The sequence below is a fragment of the Ovis aries genome, chromosome Y (assembly GCF_016772045.2).
Source record: "Ovis aries strain OAR_USU_Benz2616 breed Rambouillet chromosome Y, ARS-UI_Ramb_v3.0, whole genome shotgun sequence".
NCBI lineage: Eukaryota > Metazoa > Chordata > Mammalia > Artiodactyla > Bovidae > Ovis > Ovis aries.
This window is the reverse complement of record NC_082741.1, coordinates 8,982,949-8,988,948: the sequence shown is the minus strand read 5'-3', so window position 1 is coordinate 8,988,948 and position 6,000 is coordinate 8,982,949. Positions and strand designations below refer to the sequence as shown.

Below are 6,000 nucleotides of genomic sequence, written 5' to 3'. Positions count from 1 at the left end.
ATCCTACAGTTAAAATAAATAAGAGACTATTCTCCATAATCCTGCAGAGTGGTCAGTATTTCAGAATGAAGGTGCCAGTGTGATTATCAAAATCGAATCAAATTATGGGTTAGTGGGGAAATTGCCTTGCACAAAGGAGAATCACTGTCTTTTTTGGAAAGGACACTTCATGAGGAATAGTAGATGAGCCCCAATTTAAGAGGAGCCTGAAGGTGGACTTGTTGGCCATGGAATGACAGTTCGGAGATGTGCAGCTGACTCAGATATAAACTGGAGTGACTTTGGCCTGTCCAGGCTACTTCAGCTACCTCAACCTTCTCTAGTTAGAACCTGTTTTTTCTGTACAGTTTTCTACACTTGCTCTTACTGATTCCCTCATGGCCTGGTGTCACTCTCTATTCCAAGGAGTCTCACTTTCTTCACAAGTGACTTAGATATAAATTGGAGTGACTTTGACCTGGCCAGGCCACTTCATCTACCTCAAGGTTCTCTAGTTAGACCTGTTTTTCACTACAGTTCTGTACCCTTGCTGTTTCTTGCTGATTCCCTCATGCCCTGGTGTCACTCTGTATTCCACGGAATCTCACTTTCTCCACAAGTGAAATAAATGACCGAAGTTGCTGGACAACACTTATACCAGTGCTCAGTCCCGGGGGCCCCAACTCTCGTCCTCCTGGGACATCTCGTGTTGGAGTCTTCCTCTTTACATAGTACTGCAAAGGATTGCACCACAGATCCTTTATGATGATCTGCCAGGGAAATGAACAAGGTCAGCACAGGGCTGGCCAGTCCATGAGCCCACCCGTGCACCACCAAGAAATCCAATATAAATCACCAATTTTGGCCCAGTGGCCACGTGGTACCCCACCTCAGCAATCCAGTCAGATCCTGCGAAGTCGTGGTCAAAGAAGCAGTTGAAGAAATTAACGCTGCTGTCATGGTGCCTGCAGCTGTATGCCTTACATTCAAACCCCGGGTACCACTGAATGGGAGTGGAATGAGATGCTTGGTATCCTGCAAGAAAAGGAGTATGGGAGAAAGACCTAAATCACTTTCCAATGCAACCTACACTTTTCTGTTCCCACCCTCAAAATCCGGGGAGCTGCCTCTTGCCACTGATGTTAATCAGAAACTCCTTAAAAATCACTTAATTCTGGAAATACCTATTCCTCTGAAAGGACAATGTGATCTTGTAGTGTTGAGTGGGATGCCTGCATTCCTCCACCTGCCAGACAAAGTGTGGGCAGTGTGGTGGTGGGGTGGGTGTGAAACCTCTTTACAGAAGAGCTGTCCTTTCCAGTTTTCAGGGATAAACCATGTCCTCTCCCCTCCTTGGTCACCTCTGCTCCACAATCATGTGTCCCTGCCTGACCTTCAAGTTGGTCATGAAGTGAAGCATGTCTTCATCTTGGTTGCTCATCAAAACTAACATTTGTGGGTAGTTCATAAACTGCTTTAGGTGAAGGAGCCTCTAGATGCTAGAGGTAAAAGTCCTGGAAGAACAAATCTAGCCTAAAGTGTAGAATGACATTGTTATGACTTCAACTTACTACTAGTTAACTTGTCACATTTATGTTGACACAGACTGTATGAACGCCGAACAAGGCCCAAGGCTGTGCCTATGCATGCACTACCAGAAGAGGTTCTGTTCCTAACAGGAAGGCCCTAAGTTGGACCTCAGCATCATGAAAGTTAGCTTTCTTCTGGAAAACAAGCACTCCTAGCTAGAACCAATATGACCACTTAAACATCCCAACCTAACTGTTAAATTCACTCAGCTTTTCAGAGTAGATGTGGATTCCAGACAAGCCTTTTCTCTGAAGATTCGCTGGTGCTAATGACAATTCTGACTGGAACCTCTGCAAGAAAGGCCCAAGTATCAATTTGTGGTAGCCAGAACAGCAAGAATATCACACCTAATATCAGGAACAGATATGCTGGAAGGTAACTGTTCAGTTCAGTTCAGTTCATTCACTCAGTCGTGTCTGACGCTTTGAGACCCCATGAATTGCAGCACACCAGGCCTCCCTATCCATCATCAACTCCCGGAGTTCACTCAGACTCACGTGCATCGAGTCAGTGATACCATCCAGCCATCTCATCCTCTGTCGACCCTTCTCCTCCTGCTGCCAATCCCTCCCAGCATCAGGGTCTTTTCTAATGAGTCAACACTTTACATGAGGTGGTCAAAGTACTGGAGTTTCAGCTTTAGCATCATTCCTTCCAAAGAAATCCCAGGGCTGATCTTCAGAATAGATTGGTTGGATCTCGTTGCAGTCCAAGGGACTCTCAAGAGTCTTCTCCAAAACTGCAATTCAAAAGCATCAATTCTTTGGTGCTCAGCCTTCTTCAAGTCTGGCTCACACATCCATACATGACAACAGGAAATACCATAGCCTTGACTAGACTGACCTTAGTCAACAAAGTAATGTCTCTTCTTTTGAATATGTTATCTAGGTTGGTCAAAACTTGTCTTCTAAGGACTAAGCGTCTTTTAATTTCTTGGCCGCAATCACCATCTGCAGTGATTTTGGAGCCCCAAAAATAAAGTGTGACAGTATTTCCACTGTTTCCCAATCTATTTCTCATGAAGTGATGGGACCGGCTGCCATGATCTTCTTTTTCTGAATGTTGAGCTTTAAGCCAACTTTTTCACTCTCCTCTTTCACTTTCATCCAGAGGCTTTTTAGTTCCTCTTCACTTTCTGCCATAAGGGTGGTGTCATCTTCATATCTGAGGTTATTGATATTTCTCCCAGCAATCCTGATTCCAGCTTCTGTTCCTTCCAGTTCAGCGTTTCTCATGATGTACTCTGCATAGAAGCTAAATAAGCAGGGTGACAATATACAGCCTTGACGTACTCCTTTTCCTATTTGGAACCAGTCTGTTGTTCCATGTCCAGTTCTAACTGTTGCTTCCTGACCTGCATACAGATTTCTCAAGAGGCAGGTTAGGTGGTCTGGTATTCCCATCTCTCTCAGAATTTTCCACAGTTTATTGTGATCCACACAGTCAAAGGCTTTGGCATAGTCAATAAATCATCCAAAAATGTAAATTTTATACCAGAACTGCCAGATCTATAAACACTTTTGCAGTAGCCCAGGTTAAAAAAAATAAAATAAAAAATCCCAAGCACCAAACCAAGGGATACAAATTCGACACAGAAGACACGGATTCCCTGGATGATGGCACTTCTATGTTCTAGATGCATCTTCCGCCTCTCACAGGTCTTATGTTTCAGGTGAGTGTGCACCCTTTGGCTTTCTTATTAACGGGATCCAGCGCCAGCTGCAGGGCCATCAGCTCCGCAGTGCAGGCCAGTCACTCGGGGTTCTGGGCCCTGCCTGGTCAGTATAAGCAATGAAATAAGGCTCAGGAGTATTTTCCGGGGTTGAACAAGTGCGGGATCCAGCCTGGTTCAGTGCAGGGTCTGAGAGTGAGGCTCAGGAGTGTTTGCAAGGGTCTTGCACAAAGTCTGCCCCAAACCTGATTCAGTGTCGGTACTTAGATGTCAATTCAAGAGTATTTGTTGAGGCTTCAAGATAGGCAGAACTTAGCGTAGTTCAGTACCGGGACCAAGATGCAGACTCAGGGGTATTTGTCGTTGTCTTGAACAAGGGCATGACCAAGCATGGTCCGTGTAGGGATCGAAATGTGGGCTCGGGAATGTTTGCTGGGGTCTTGCACAAAGGCATGTCGATGCTTGTTCAGTGCAGTGAGTGAGACGCGGGATACAGAATGTTTCCTGGGGGATGGACCAAGGGCAGGAAACACCCTATCTCAGAGGCAGGCAGCGAGTTGCGGGCTCAGGATTATAGGTCGCTGGCTTGAATATGGCCAGGACTAGCCTGAGAGTCAGAGAGAGTCTCAGCAGTGTTGGCCAGCACCTTGAATACATGCAGAACCCATCCTAGGTCAGTGCAGAGATGATGTTGTGGGCTCAGGAGTGTTTGTCAGGGCTTGACTAAAGGCAGGGTCCAGCCTGCCTGAGTTCTGGGAATGAGATATGGGCTCAAAAGTGTTGGTCAGGGCATGGAACTGGTGCAGGACCCAGCAGAATTCAGTTCAGGGACCATGACGTGGGGAATGACTGTCTGGGGCTTGAACAAGGTCAGGACCCAGTCTGGATCAGTAGAGCGATCGACATGTGGGCTCAAGAGCATTTGCTGGGGGTGCAACAGGGGCAGGTCCCAAAATGCTTCAGTGCCAGGCTCTAGATTTTGGCTCAGGCCTGTTGTTAGGAGTCATGAACCTGGGCAGCACTTAGCTTTGTTCAGTGCTGGAACAGACATTTGGGCTCAGGGTTGTCTGTCAGTGCTTGAACATGGGAAGGAGTTAGCCTGGTTCAGTGCAGGGACCAAGAAGTGGGTTCAAGAGTATTTGTCAGGTTTCAAACAAGAGCAGAATCCAGCCTGGTCAGTGTAAGCACCGAAATGAGGTTCAGGAGTATTTCTCGGGGTTGAACAAATGCAGGACCCAGCCTGGTTGGTGCAGGGACTGAGAGGAAGGCTCAGTACGTTTTTCAAGTGTTTTTCACAAGCTCTGGGCAAAGTCAGGTTCAGTGCAGGTACTTAGATGTCGATTCAGGAGTATTCGCTGACGCTTCAAGATAGCCAGAATATAGCCTGGTTCAGTACAGGGACTGAGATGTGGGCTTAGGAGAAATTTTCATGGCTTAAACAAGGGCAGGACTGAGCATGGTCAGTGTAGGGATCTAAATGTGGCCTCAGGAGTGTTTGTTGGGGTCCTGCACAAGGCATGTCGAGCTTTATTCAGTGCAGCTAGTGAGATGTGGGATCGGGAGTGCTTCATGGGAGATTCACCAAGGGCAGGACACACCAAAGTTCAGAGGCAGGGAGCGGGTTGCAGGCTCAGGATTGTATCTCGGTGGCTTTAATATGGCCAGGACTAGCCTGAGAGTCAGAGAGAGGCTCAGTAGTGTTAGCTGCCACTTTGAACAAGTGCAGGACCCATCCTAGGTCAGTGCAGAGAGGATGTTGTGGGCTCAGGATTATTTGTCAAGGCTTGAATAAAGGCAGGGTCCAGCCTACTTCAGATCTGGGAGTGAGATTTGGGTTCAAGACTGTTGGTTGTGGCATGGAACCAATGCAGGACCCAGCATAATTCAGCTCAGGAACAGCAATGTGGGCTCAGGAAAGATTGTCTGGGACTACAATAAGGTCAGAACCGAGTCTGGATCAGTGGAGGGACAGAAATGTGGGCTCCAGAATATTTTTAGAGGGCTTGTGCAAGTACAGGATGCACCCTGGTTCAGAGCAGGGACTGTATGTGCGATCATGAGTGTCTCTCAGGCTCTGAACAAGCGCAGGACCAGCCTGGGTCAGTGAAGGGACCCAGATGAGGGCTCAGGAGTAGTTTTCAGGGGCTTGGACAAGTGCTGGATCCAGCTTGGTTCTGTTCAGGGACACAGATGTGCGGTAAGGAGTATTGTAGTTGTCTTGCACAAGGGAAGGAACCAGCCTGACTCAGGGAAGGGACGTAGTGGTGGTCTCAGGAGTATTTTAGAAAGCTTCAACAACAGATGTGTGTTGGAGAGTCTTTGCAGGAGGCATGATCAAGTGCAAGATTCAGCCTGGTTCACTGCAGGGACCTAGTGGTGGGCTCAGGAGTGTTTGTCGAGGTCTTGCTCAAAGGTATGACCCAGCCTTCTTAAGTGCAGCGAGTGGGATGTGGGATCTGCAGTGTTTCCTGGGGGACTGAACAATAGTGGTTCACACCGTAGTTCCGAGGCATCGAGCTACTTGTGAGCTCAGGATTTCTTGCCAGTAGGTCGAATAAGGACGGGAACTAGCATGAGAGTCAGATACAGGCTCAGGTATGCTGGTCTGGGCCTTGAATAAGTGCAGGACCCAGCCTGGTTCATGGCAGGGACAGAGATGCGCATGCAGAAGTGTTTCTCGGGGGCATAAACAAAAGCAGGACCCAGCATGGTTCATTGCCAAAACCGAGATGTGAGCTCAGTAGCGTTCGTCGGGGGCT

General features: G+C 47.7%; 1 pseudogene; it reads right to left on the bottom strand.

Moving 5' to 3' along the window:
- Positions 1 to 548: 548 nt before the first annotated feature.
- The window catches only part of LOC132658883 (testis-specific Y-encoded protein 3-like), a 109,728-nt pseudogene continuing 104,276 nt past the window's right edge, over positions 549 to 6,000 (bottom strand).